Source organism: Anser cygnoides, chromosome 6, assembly GCF_040182565.1.
Source record: "Anser cygnoides isolate HZ-2024a breed goose chromosome 6, Taihu_goose_T2T_genome, whole genome shotgun sequence".
In the NCBI taxonomy this organism is placed as follows: Eukaryota; Metazoa; Chordata; class Aves; order Anseriformes; family Anatidae; genus Anser; species Anser cygnoides.
This window is the reverse complement of record NC_089878.1, coordinates 36,517,377-36,531,368: the sequence shown is the minus strand read 5'-3', so window position 1 is coordinate 36,531,368 and position 13,992 is coordinate 36,517,377. Positions and strand designations below refer to the sequence as shown.

Sequence of the window (13,992 nt, the reverse complement as noted above, 5' to 3'; positions counted from 1 at the left end):
GTCTTCAGTGACTACAGGTATTCACATTATTTGGGGTTTTACATATTTTCTTGTGACTGAAGAACATAAAAGGGTTAGCAATAACGTCCATAGCTGCTCTGTGGTAGAAGATTAAGTAAAGAATCAGGCAAAAAAGCAACTCAGTGAGTCATAGATGTGGGAGGGCTGACACAACACAGCTTGTCAGACTTTTCTGAGATAAAATTCTGTAAATAAGTCAATCAAAAGAGAAAGACAATAGCTTTTTTATGGAGGTATTTTAGACAAAAGTATTTACCTTAAAATAGATAGCTGCTTGCAACCACCATCGAGATGGAATTGCTCCCCATCCCCTTAGGAGCCTTTTCGTAGTGTGCAATTGGAAAAGTTTTGAATTCGGATATGAGCTTCACGTAAAGGCACAAACCTTCCATCAAAGCTCACAAAACTATTGGAGTTACACTGCTGGGTGTTACATATATATTAAAATCAGACACAATTAATTGGTTTCAACTTCACTCCTGTGGATTTTCCTCAAATCTGAAACAGATAAGAAAAGATTTGAGTGTATCCTGAAGTGAAGGAAAAGGGGGAGAGAGAGGATGGTGGGGGCAGCAAGGCTGGGTGCCTACAGCCAGTGGGAAAATACATTGCATTCTCAAATGAGCTGAATGATCTGATTAGGAAATAAATGAGAATAGTCTAACTTGAAAAAAAAAATATTCAGTATGTCTTATAATGTTGTAAACCATGGTCTTGCTTTTCCTAGAAAAGTGAAACAAAAAGTCAGAGTATGCAATCTGCTTTCTGTACTACCCATGAGCAACCCATGATCTCACTTTTGAGATTCTGGTGTAAAATCTGAGTGCCATGAACTTTCAGTGCTTTAAGTAAAAAACTACTTGAGATGGGAATTAAGCAAAAACCTAGCTGAGCTGAGAAAATATTTCATCATGAGTATTTCAGATGGAGTATTTCAAACTATTCAGGAGCTTTCCCTGCCTCATACACCTGCTGCAGAAGACAACCCCCTGGTCAGACCCTAAATACACCCTGCCAGCACCATCCAGACCCCCAGCACTCCCCTGGTGCCCCCAGGCTCCTGTCATCCCCTGGTACCCAAGCACGGGAGGGGTGCAAATACCCCCAGGGAAGCCCTGGGGCATTTGGCCTGGAAACAGCTTGCAGGGATCAAGCTCTCCAACCATGAGTGGGCTTGGTCAGGGACATTCCAGCGACTTTAGAAATTACACTGGGATTATTCTGGCTCCATGTCTTCACTCTGTGCAACGGACATTTACAGCACTGTGCAAACAAAAAATACCCTGCCGAATGCTTTCCTACAGCAGTAAACCGAAGACTCCCTGGCCATGACAAATAAGCAGTAACAACTGCCAAAGGGAAAGGAACAACCTTTATAGCATGTTTCTCTTCTGGTATTAGTCTTAATAATCAAAAATTGTTTACAGGGTAATATTTTATTTCTCTCTTATTTAAGTTTTTGTCAACATCAGGTTACTCCATTGGCCTTATTGCCTGGAATTAATCCAGTTTGTGTTCAACTCGAGAGTGAAATCTGATTACATGCAGTCAAAGCAGAGTTAGTAATGAGGGTTGTACAGCTATTTCTTTTTGCTGATAACTTTTACATTCCTCTCCTTTTTACCTGAAAAACAATTGTGCTATCCTTACTGCAGGGATAGTTCTTTTATGAGGAAGGCAAAAAAGTGTGGCTGTTACCCTCTGGGGGTGAGGGAACTTTTTCCACCTGATAATGAAAGTGTTTGTGACTCTCCTGTGCAACATCAGTATGTCCCCACTGGATTTTAGGACATTGAAATTTGATAGAGAAACCATTTTTAGCTCACACATTTGCCTTCCAATCTGCTGATGAAAATTAATAGTTATTTACAAAGTTATACAGGCTTACAAAACATGTTTGGTATGAGAGGGCTGCCTGTCAAGGATTTGCCAATTCCCATTGACCTGCCAAATCTGTATGCTCTTTAAACTACTTAACATCTATTTATTACTCTACTCTATACTAAAATCAAGAATCATTTTATTAGACACTGTTCATAACAGTGTAGGACATTCATGGGCAAAATGTTTAGTTTAATGGTCCAGTTCCTCAAAGTTATTTTGTCTCCAAATGCCAAATACTAAGAGGTATTGCATACATCTAGCTTCCTTTGCAATCGATAGGAGCTGCAAGAAGTCAAGACAAATCAGTGTTTGTTCCTAAATTGACAAGACAAATTGCTGCAGGGAGGAAGCATCATCATTTTGTTTTACAGATAGGATAGAGATGTGAAGTGGCTCAAGGTCATGCAGAAAATCTTTTGACAGAGCTGGGATGTGTACCGAGGCCTCAAGAGTCACAGCCCAACCCTGTTAACTGCAGCACAGCTCATAACTGAAACAAAGGCCAATGTAGGAAATAGGAGTGCAATAGAAATGCTGAACCCTCCTTCATCTTCCCTGTAAACTCAAACAGCTGCACACACAAACTCAAGGGGACACAAAGTATTCCTGATTGTATTCAAAGTTCTTGACATTTCTCAGCTGACCAAAACATGAAATTTCTCCCAAATCTCCTTTGATTTCAATCAGGAAAGGACCCAATAACTTCCAAAGTGCTATATGTATTTCAGCATACAGAATAATTGAAGACAAAAATAATTCCAGCACTAACTAACTTCATTAGAGACAGATTTATTTATTTATTTTCCTAGTTCTTTCTAGAGCACATCTGTAGCCTAATAAAACATTTGTGACTGTATTAGCAAGCTTTAGAAAGCACTCTTGAATGAAAGCTTCCCAATAGCTTTCCTCCCTTTTTTTTGAAACTTAGACTTGCAGCTTCAAAAGCCTGAGAATATTGTGTGAGATACTATTTGGGGCTATTTACTGGGTTTGTACCAAACCCATTCAAATAATTTGCTGGGAAGTGTTCTGAAGGCAGTCAGACTTGTCCGATTTTTGTCTGCAAGCTTGTTTTCTTGGACATTCTTGTGTTTATTCTGACTTTTTGGCTACTTTGTCCCTGAGTATCTATCTTGTCACTTCACAGGTGGAAGTTTAATGTTGGATGTTGTTGATGCCCCCAAAGTGGATATCCACAAAAATGGATGGTCTTTAATGCTTAGTTGACAACATTGCTTGTTCAATGCTTTTTAAGTTTTCACAAAGCAGTGCAGTTTGCTTTCAGTTATGACCTTTATTAATTTCATTGTGGCAGCTACACTACGTGTTTTACGCTGAATAGAAGTTATTTATGGTGAAACCTAAACAAAAAAAAAAATGGATTAGTTCAAGGAATATTTTTCATCTGACTTTGAAACACGAGTATAACCATGTGTTAGTGCAGGCAATTGTTTGTACAGCTTTTCTGGAAAGAGTTTTGTGTGTTAAGCTCTTAGGAGATTTACTTAATGAATGTATGTACTCATTTTCTTCTTTCTGACACATATTATTTTGATTATTCCAAAGTCTATTACTTTGATTGCTGTATTCACACTGCATGGCATCCACGGAGAGCCGCAAGGGAATATTCTACGTATTGAAAGGCAAAAAATTGATTGCCTAATATAGTTGAGGGATTGTAGTAGTCTGCTCTGCTCCTTTTGCTGGTTTTATATTATTCATCGATTGAGAGCAAGTTTATCTTATTCCCCTATTTTGTTCACAAAGCAGCTTCCACGAGCTGGATAGCAATTACCATACTGCAACACTGTAATGCATCTCGTGTGGTAGCTGAAGCATTTTACAACTCAACTACCCCTTGACAGCTTTGTATGTTGACAGTTACAGTAAATGGTCCCTCATGTAGTGTCTTTCTAATGCCTCGTCAGCTCAGTAGCTCTTGCACTGTCCATGAACTGGTGAATACCCCAACTTTCCCTCTTCCTTATGCTAATAAGATATAGGATTCAGGACCTTTCATGTCCTGAACTCACAGTCCCACCTTATTTTTTAAATAGCTGATCAAATTGCACTTGTGTTCAGTACTCTCAAAAGGCAAGAAGTCTATGACTAAAACCTAGAAGACAACAAAACAATGAGAGACGGGAAATCCCAAAGTAATAGTTCTAATAATGAACTTAATGGCAAATGAGGAGAAAAGCTTGGGGTCTGAACTAGACCATTTCTTTACAGAAAAGAGCCTGTATTATGTCAGCTCCTACTTCTTTCTCATCTCATTTAAAATAGTATTTTACTGATATTTGACTGTCACACAAATTTTTCATGAGATTTTATCTCATTGGTTTTCTAGACACCTATATGAAGAGAAAGTTGAGATAAAACTTGGTCATTAGTTCATGTATTAGCTAAGCTAACATTTTGTTATTAGTAATTTAGTAATTGAAATTTTCTTTAGCAGTAGCATTATTAGACCTCACTGCATTAGTCAGCTATGTTATTTTTGTTATATTTGGTCCAGCTATTGGAACAGGTAGACTTGAAAACATCTTTCAGAGATTATATTTAATAGTCTTCTTTATCTTCTTCTGCCAATTATTTGCTTTATAATCAACTATGACTATGTTATAAAATTAGTTGACTGTGACTCAATATCCCGCAATAACACAGCGTAGAAAATTTGATTCACTCAGGCTACCTTATCATCATCTCTATTCTTTTCTTAATGGGTGAGAGGGAAAATATATGTATATATATATAAATTCCCAGAGCCATTTGGTCTGTTCTTTTAATAGATATTAAGATTAGAGCTGGCAACAAAGATACAAACAAGGTGAAATCTAATTAATTCCTTGTTTCTATTTTGCAAGAAATACAAAGGAAAATGAGTCTATTTCCTACCCTGATGTAGTGGTGACTCAATTTTGAGTGCTAAATACATTTTCTGATTGTATACAAAGCAGTATAAAAAGTAAAAGTAAAAGAAAGCTATCCTTCTGCCTTAGGTAGTACACAGCCACCACAAAAATTGTGTTTTTGTCCAGTGGAAAGTCTTTTAAGTGCCTGTGGGACTCAATCACCTACACCCCATTACATTCCTGAAGCACTTAGGCTCTTTTTTTTCCTACCATATCCTTTAAAAGTCTCACTCACAATTTTTTAGCATAGAAACCCTCCAAATTCACATAATTTTCAGTTCTTTTCCTGGACTAGTTATTTCAATTCATCCTGTAGTGAAAATCCCTAACAAAGCACTGTGAATAATCGTTCTGGGAGAGCTGGAGCAGCTCGTAGTGCTCCCAGTCTGAAGCCAAGGTGCATCTTGTTCATCCTCCAGTGGTGGGACCTGCCACAGCACATCTTGCAGGGGTAAAGGTCTGTTATAGCCTTACGATATGGCTCCAGAGAAGGCATCAAAGACTATGGCCACGTGGAAACAGTCAGGCTAGGATGTAGAGAGCTGAATTTCAGTTTAATCCCTGTCCTTCATACGTGCTTGTGTGAGGGCGTAAAGCCTGAAGATACAGGTGTTCTTCAGGGTAGCTGGGTCTGGGCTGCAGACTGTAATCCCAGCACGAGCTATACATCTCCCAGAGGAATTTTACAACTATTTTCTCCTCTTGCCATGATCTCTGCCTTGCAATACAAATAGCTTTAACATAAATCATCAATCTACTACTCACCTCCTTTCCTTTCTTTCCTCTTAATTTTTCATGTTTTTTTCCCAATAACTGATATTCTAGTCAGGAAAGTCACCCACAGTTATTCCTGCTGTTTCATAATGTCTCTTCCTCACAAACATTTCTTGTTGTGTTTCCTATTACCTGCACTCCTTGCATGGGTGTGTAGATGCTTCCTCTCATTAACACACTGCTGATAATATTGTTCATCTGCTGTTTCAAAACAACTTAACCTTCTGTCTTAGAGCTGAACTTGCAGGTTGCCTCCTGAGAATACCGAGTACCCTCATTAAGAGCTGTTGGGATGTGAGAGGACCTGGTGCCTTGTCCCTGTCCAATCCCCTCAGCTCCAAGGATCTGGCACAGAAGCACAAAAACACTCATGAGGTCCTAAACCTGTTCTGTTAGGAGCTCCTTTACCACTCAGAAAGGTTGATGGCAGGGGCACTAAACATATATATATATAACATATATATACATATAACTATACTTGTATATACAAAGATTAGCTGGAAAACAAGCTGTCTTCCCAAGTCTGGTTTTTATGCTGTTGGTGTATTTTTATTTTATATTATTTAAGACCCTTGAAGTGGGCAACTTTATTCTGGCTTCTTTTAAACATGTTTGCTGAGAAATCTTTCCTCGGTAATGATGCACAGGGTTTCTGAAGAACCCTTAGTGAGGTTCTCAGTTTTAAAACTGGCCAGCACGCAAGGATAAGCCTTGCCTTTAACAACCTTAACATATGCTAATACTTATGTTGTCTTCCGTGTGGCTAAACTGAACATAAAATTAAAACATGTGGCAATCCTGCAAAAAGGTAGCATAGATGGCTACCTGTGTACATAATCACTGAAAACTTTGTGTGCACCGCTGTTACCAATGCTTCATGTGATTATTGCTAAAATCAGTGTGCTGTAGAAATGCTGAAAGGAATGATAAAGGTCACAATAAATAGCCCTCACAAACTGGATTTCTGCTTCCGAATTTCACCCCAGGCTCACAGCTGGTACAGCCCAATTCTGCACTGTGATCTGCATAGCGGTGTACAGACTGTAGGACTTCCAAAGATAAACTTCTTCAGGCTGAATAACTTCTGTTCATCCACTCAGGAACATGTTGGATTTTTTTTTCTTTTTCTCTCTGATTGCTTTAACAATTGAAAACAATTTAAAAATTTACTTTCCCACTGAGACAAAACTGGGAGAAACCCAAAGTGTTAACTGATAGCCTTATGTTTTGTTAATCACTTCCAACAGAAAAGATGTTGTGTTTTAGTATACAGAAGTTGAATCAATCTCTTCTGTCACAGACAAGTGCCCTCAGAACTGGTCTATCGATTATGCCAGGGGAGAATATCTTTAGGTCTCTTACTTAAGCTGTTTCACTTTCTATTAGTAATTAAATACATCTTAGGATGAGGGCTTTGATGCCAGTCACCTATGTCTTTGTCTACCGTAAAGGTGCAAGTAGCTCTAATGGACCAAAAGTTCATTCATTCTCTAACAACTATACTCTTATGTATAATTGTTATTTAAAAAAAAAAAAAGTACAGATCTTCTCAAATTGTGCACATTTCTATGAACAGTTTCACTAACAGCATTTTAAATAACCAGCACTTTAAGTTCTTGACCAGCTCAAACCATGCTTACATTTTTTAGAAAAATGAACAAACTAAATAGAAGGGACATTAAATTTCAATATTATCATATGAACATTGACATATGTTTACGAGTTCCCTGCAATGCACAAAGAAAAATTTTATACCCATTTGTGCTTATGAAGCAATGTTCTAACACACTGGTTTTCAACCTTTTTTTTTAATCAAAGGTCGTCTTCTCGAAAACAAAAGCCATGGAGCGCCCTATAACATCTATTGTTTTGTGCTTAAGAGAGGGCATAGGGAAACTGGGTATTTTGCATTAAGATAAACAGAACTTAATTTATTCTTTACAAAAATCTTGATTTCACTGAAGGCAAAAGAGTCCTTAATTTAGGAAAGTTCAATTAAAGCCTGGAGCTGGGGGCAGCAAGTACCCACCAGCGTACAGCAGGCAGCTAAATGGGGAGGTATTTGAATAAATTCTGTGTATAAAGGGCTGGGGGCTGTTGTGCTTTTTGTTGCATGAACTGTTGCATTTAACCTCTTCAAGGCCTTGGGCCTGCTCCTTAAAACCACCTTAATTTCCTAAAGTGTTGTCTAGAGCTAAAGTGCTCCTTTAGCTGCTGCCATGCTTTTCCATTCTGGCAGAAATTATTGTTCTATATAGTTTGATTTTAAGAGTGCATTCTGGCATCCATTTGGGGAAAAGGCACTATATAAAAGCAAAATCAATATGAGGGACAGTTATATTTCCTGAGCTTTTTCATTAGCTCTAAAATATATACATTCAGAGGGGGGTGGCACGGGGAGAGAACAATGTTGGTTTTACTTAGACTGAAGGGGACAAGACAAAGCATGGAACTATATGTATTGCTGTTCACTGGCAGGAGAGCTAACCTGGCATTTTTGCAGGGCATAAGCAGGTCTCTGCTCTCACTACTTCCAAGGCGACACCGTCTCCTGTGATGGGCATAAAAATACTGGAAAAATGCACAAGTACATGTGTTTTGTTAAATGAGGTGTTGCTTGGGTTGTACTCAGTTTTCACTGAAGTCAAGCTGACCATGGGCTGAATACTCACAAGGAAGCTTTGCCTTTGCACAGTTCTAAGAAGGAATAGAAGAGGACAGAGAGCAAGAAAATAATGCCGAGTGAAACTCTTCCTGGAATGTTCCTGAATTCCGCCTGTGCTGTCTTTATTCACTTCCCCCAAAGTGCAGCAAAATATTATTTTTTCCTACCTGATCAGGCTGTCCCTTTAAACACCCTTGGAAAAATCTCCGGCCACCTCACACAATATATTTTCTAAGATGTGCAAGCACAGAGCTGGAACAAATCCTGAAAAAAAAAATGTAGTACATTATTCATTAATTAGAAACATTAAGATATTGCAGTGGATTTTTAACCCCCAAAATCATCACTGCTTTGTGTAAGCCCAGCTGAAAAATTAAAATTCATAGTGCCACATTAGCAAGCCTTCTAACACAGGTTACTAAACCAGAAGAGCAAGCATCTTATTTCAGCTTGGAGTAAAATTTCACCTCACAATGTCTTTTCAGCATCACCATGCAATTATGTGAGAGGGAAATTGCAAACAAACTTTTTTTCTCTTTTTGACATGGGCATGCTATAATACCTTTTTCATTAGTAGGAAATACCTGCTGTCTGTAGAAAAATAATTTGTCTTGGTTTTGGAAAGCTAAATTATCTCTTATAAAAGATTAGCTGAAAAGCACTGGCTAAACTTCTAAGCATTCCAGATTAAATACAAAGTTTTTCTTCTTTCTGGTGACCTAGTGATCTATGTTGTGAGTTCAAAAGTGAACCCAACAATTTATTTATTTCTGAAACTCAGATAAGGCATCTGGAAGATTTTATCAATGTGATTTTGCCATAATTCAGGGAAATGGGAAAAAAAAGCCCAGAAAAGTTATCAGCATGCTATTGTCCCTTTGAAACCCAAGTGAAGCTTCAAAGCAGTGTGTGAGCTGGCAGTAACAGCACCTGTCATTAGAACAACATTCGTAGGACAATTGATGTGTAAGATGTCTGTTGGGTTTAACACACCACTTAGACTGTGTGGCCATCATCTAGGAGCTTTACATACATCTTCCCATGTGTTTCTATTTGTATTAAGCTCACAGTTTTGTTATTCACAGAAACTTCCACCCTGTTTTGGCTTCTTTTAGGGTTTTCAGTGAGGTAAGACAGTGAAGCAAATGAGGGTTGGACTGCAACACCAGGAAAAAAAATAGACATTAAGGGGAATTTCATTTTTATTATCACAGATATCTGGCATACAGATCAAAACTTATTTCAAATCCATTTCACGAAGGTGCATCAGAAAGATGTCTCTCTCCCTGTTGCACAACCATTATATTACATGACTGCGAGGCGTAGCTTGTTGAACATGTAATTTCATCATGAGAGAGTGCCCCTTGCTGTGCGTGAGCTGCTGCATTATAGGAAAGGCTTGGATTAAAAAGAACAAGCCTCCAGCTAACATTGCCCTGCTCCTGCAATTGTACAGTCTCTCTCATAAAAATAAGAGACATTTGTCCACCAGATTCATTCCTCTTGCTTTAATATATAAGATGAGCTTTTGTAAAATGTTTCAGTGTTGTCATGCCATCCATCACCATCCCAGGACATTCTTTTTCTGCCTCATCCCACCATCTGCTACTTCCAGCACCTGCTCAGTATTTTCCTGGGCAGCATGGGAGCTTGGCCATTTTGTCCCCCTCTGCACCCTTTTTCCAGGGGGAAGGTGCAGGAAAGCATTTCTTGCTTCATCTCTAAATGTAGCAACAAGGAAGAGCTTCACACTTCTTGCAGTCCCTTTACATGTCTCAGTATTCTGCTTAAGTAACTGAATGTTGGTTTAATACCAAACAAAATGAAAGAGTGTGCCTTATTTCTTACTTAGGGATCTCATATTATGAACTCCGCAGTTCCATGTTAAATTCAAGGCCAATAGTCCTATCCATCTCTGCTGATTTTCACCAGGAATATGGCAATCATACAGAGAGCACTTTGGCTTCTTTTTATACCTTAAGAGATGCCCTGAATCCCATTTTCATTAAAAACAAAAAACAAACAAGCAAACAACAACAACAAAACACACAAAAAAAAACACCTGAAATCAAGGCCAGTCTTACATCACAGCTTCCCTTTGCTTATTTCTTCCTTGCTTTTTCCAAATCAAACCACAGAAAAATAACATTCACCATCTGAATATTTTGACTGCTAAAGTGAGGAGAGGCAAGAAAACTTCCCTTCTGTTTTTATAACAGAAAGATTTATCACAGTTTGCTAAATTCTAGAGTGATTAAGTCATGCTAAAGAAATAACTAAAACAAGGGTTTGATTACTGGCTTCTGAAGTTTTATACTTGGTTGAAGAACACATGTTTTGATTTTAAATGTGATAATATTTCTTCAGTATAATAAAAATATTGCTCTCTTTCCACAACTGGTCAGAGAGAAGTCAATAAAATATGTACAGAAGAAATGCAAGCAGCATTTGGCTCAATATAAAGATTGATAATGTAACCACAAAAAAAAAAAAGCTTTTTTTATCATCATAAGTCTCTCCTGCTTTTTTTTATAATTTTCACTGAGCAAAACAATCCATCATACTTGAACTTCATGCACATTCCTGAAGCCACCAGTTAGTACAAGTCAATTTTTAATTATGATATTTTTACAAAACCTAAAATTTATTTCCTGATTTGGTAAAACACTTTAAGTAGCAAGTCATTGATATAAATTATGTAAATCTCGAGTGGCCCCAAAGTCATTAATCTGACTGGATTTCATAGTGAAACATAATATAGCAATAACCTACTAGCTCTCCATCTGACATCACAAAGCAACGAAAATGCTTACAATAGTGATGAACAATGGGAAATTATAGTTTTGTTGTAGACAACAAAAGAAGTTTAACCTCTTAAATAAATTGCCCATTGAGTTCAGAATACCTATTATGGTCTTAGATTTAGGGCCAGAAGAAATTGGATCTGACATCTTCTGTCAACTCTAAAAAAGACAATAACAGATGTAATCAGCTATAGCTCCTTGCAGAGAGCAAAGAACCCCAACTCCAAAATATTGGTCTTTAAAGTCAGTTGCCTGTGAGCTTTTCCCTATCCTGTTCCTACAGTAAATCCTGTTGTCAGGAGTGGAGGGGAGTCAGTGGGGAGGACTGAGTGCAAGTTGTCCTTTGGTCACTGCAGCCTCCTGCCATTTTCCAGCAGTCCTTTCTGTTTCAGAGGAAAACCCAAGAAGTTTATTGTGTCCAACCTCCTCCGGATGGCTTTTCACTGTTACAGTCCAAAGGCTGCAGAGCTGCTGAGAAGGTACCCACCTTTCCCTCCTTCTCCCACCGCTGCTCCTCACCCAGGGTCAGCCCAGAAAGGGATCCCTGCAGTCTGCAAGGCACTCTCTCCTCTCCATACCCTACATCTGCTTCACTCAGTTAAGCTAGTTTGTGTAGACCTGCTTTAAAACATCTCTCTTTCTTTTTTTTTTTTTTTTTTTTTGGTTTTCCACCAGCTGTTCTCCGTTTTGGTGGCCTCCTCAGTCCTTTCCAGCTGCTATCTCTTTAGGCACAGCTGTGCTGGGTCTGTCGTCATCTGCTGGTAACAGCCTTCTGCCTTTGCTTCATTTGTGTGCTTGGACATTGTCTGCATCTTTATGGTCTTAATGTTGTTAAAATACTTTTGAAGAATTCTTCACTCAGCATTCCGTCTTTCTCTCTCTCTCTTCATTTAAAAGAGAGTTAGCATTATTGCCTAGGTCAAAGTCTATGTGGACTAACATCACCCAAATTCTTACCTGAAAAGAGGAGCTGTTAGAAGGCAGAATATCCTGTCTGTTAAGCCTTTCCAGCTTCTCTTGCTTTCTGTATGTTTTCTTTCACTTTATGAAAGTTTGTGCAGGAGACCAGCAGGTAACATGAAGAAATTGCAGCAGTTTAGGATGTTTGTTAAAATGCAGTTGCAGAGTACAACAAGATTTCTTAAAAAAGACATGTTGACAGAGGGAAAGAATCAAACCAGATACTAATTCCTGCCTTCAGAATTTTTTTTGTCCCCTTCCTAGGGGACAATTCCCACACACTCCATTCTTTCTTTAGCTCTTGAAATTCTTTCTCCTTCCATTTACACAGTAAGATATACAGCCAGTACTTCAGTTCATATTTTTTGAACTTCAGATGCTCTTTTCCATATTAAAACATCTCACCGGAAAACGCATATCCCTATTTATACTTTTTATATTAACTCAGTTACACGGTGGCAATAAAATTCCATAATAAGAAATAAGAGCTCTCATTGCACATTCACGAAGCCCTCCAAAGAACAGAAAAAGAACAGACCGTAAGTCTCATAAATCCAGCTTAATTTATTCATAGTGAGAGTCTACAAATCAGACATTTTTATATTCCAGGATATTTATGTTAAGATGTTGAATGGATAAAAAGAAATCCCAACAATAATTCAATGATTGATGATAAAATAACAAAATAGATAATAGCTTTTTTTTTTTTTCATCAAAAAATGAAATACTGTAAACATTAATTTGGCTTGTAGGCATTAAATCAAATCTGTGGTGTGTGAGGGCAAGGCTAGCATTTCAAAACTTCCAGATCTCTTTAATCCTCTGAACCAGAACCTTTCAACATCTCTGCTTCGATAGCAGCACTAATATGCAGATATTTTCCTTTTGTCAAACATTAACCTGTGGGGGCCATTCTTTATATCACACTCATTTTTTTTTTAATTTTATTTTTTTCTCTAGGAGGTTTTTAGGTATTATACCCAAAATAGAAAGAAAGAGAAAGGGTATAGTCTGCTGGTGGTGTCAATCCAATGTGGTTGGATGTATCTTGGTTTCCTTCAGGCCCATGGGAAGAGGATGTGTTTTGGTACCACCCAGATGGTATACTGGAAAAAGGATGTGGCAAATGCCACCCTGTGGGTGTCCTTTAGTTACATTATAAAGGCCCCTTCTCTGTGAACCATGTGATTGCTCTTGCTGAGTCTAAGACCACCATGAAAACTGTTTTCAACTACTAGAGGCCACCATGAAAACTGTTTCAGAACTAGGATTTTTGTTCAAGCCATCTAGATCTGTATGTTTCCGTAGGTAGAAATTCCCTATTTGCCACCCGAAATGTGTTCAGAGATGTTGCTCCTATAGTGGATGTTCTCACAACACTATCCTTTAGCCTGCAGAGTTCCCTTCCCCCCCGATAACAGCGACATAAAATGCCTCCTCAGTGTCCCTTTTGCTACTCTCAGCAAATTAATTTTAATCTCTACTTACAAAGCAAGCTCTTCATTCCCCTGATTACCCTAATAGCCATTCCCTCTGCTTGCGCAAATCTGAACAGTACGCAGGGATCCAAACGAGGTCTATACTGTGGCATTAACTTAACTGTTGCTCTACTGTATTCTCAGCACTCAGAATACCTTTTCACACCAGAGTGGAAACAGTTTTCTTGCAATCAGACAGTACATCCTGGTCTTTCTCCTTCTCTTATTGACCCCTTTCTATTGTTAATTCTCCTGATTGCTAATGTACTGCTCTGCCTTGAAAGTATGCAAGTCTCATTTGTATGCGAACAGGAGTTGAAAGGGTCTTTGGTGATAATTCTAGATAACGGTATATAAGATCTGTGCATACTCAGCTCAATAGTATTTGTTAAAGAAAGGAGGCAAATGAATGTGCAGCAAAAAAAAAAGAAAATTCTGTAACTGAGCTAGAAAGGTAAAAAGGAAGAATCCAGTAAATATCAGTCTTTTGA

The 13,992-nt window shown here is 38.2% G+C and overlaps 1 protein-coding gene and 1 long non-coding RNA gene across 8 annotated transcripts in view; one reads left to right on the top strand and one right to left on the bottom strand.

Moving 5' to 3' along the window:
• LOC106041009 (uncharacterized) overlaps window positions 1-12,056 on the bottom strand; it is a 47,685-nt gene extending 35,629 nt beyond the window's left edge. Inside the window, exons 1-2 of one of the 2 annotated variants that reach the window (XR_010832208.1) lie at window positions 11,551-12,056; window positions 8,427-8,523 (exon numbers count right to left, since the gene is read on the bottom strand). This is a non-coding gene — a long non-coding RNA (uncharacterized lncRNA). Of the gene's footprint in view, window positions 1-277; window positions 1,224-8,426; window positions 8,524-11,550 lie in introns of those variants that run through there. The other variant, XR_010832207.1, reaches the window with a different exon arrangement.
• LOC106041006 (von Willebrand factor D and EGF domain-containing protein-like) overlaps window positions 1-13,992 on the top strand; it is a 177,936-nt gene that overhangs the window by 2,049 nt on the left and 161,895 nt on the right. The gene's annotated exons all lie outside the window — the stretch shown is intronic.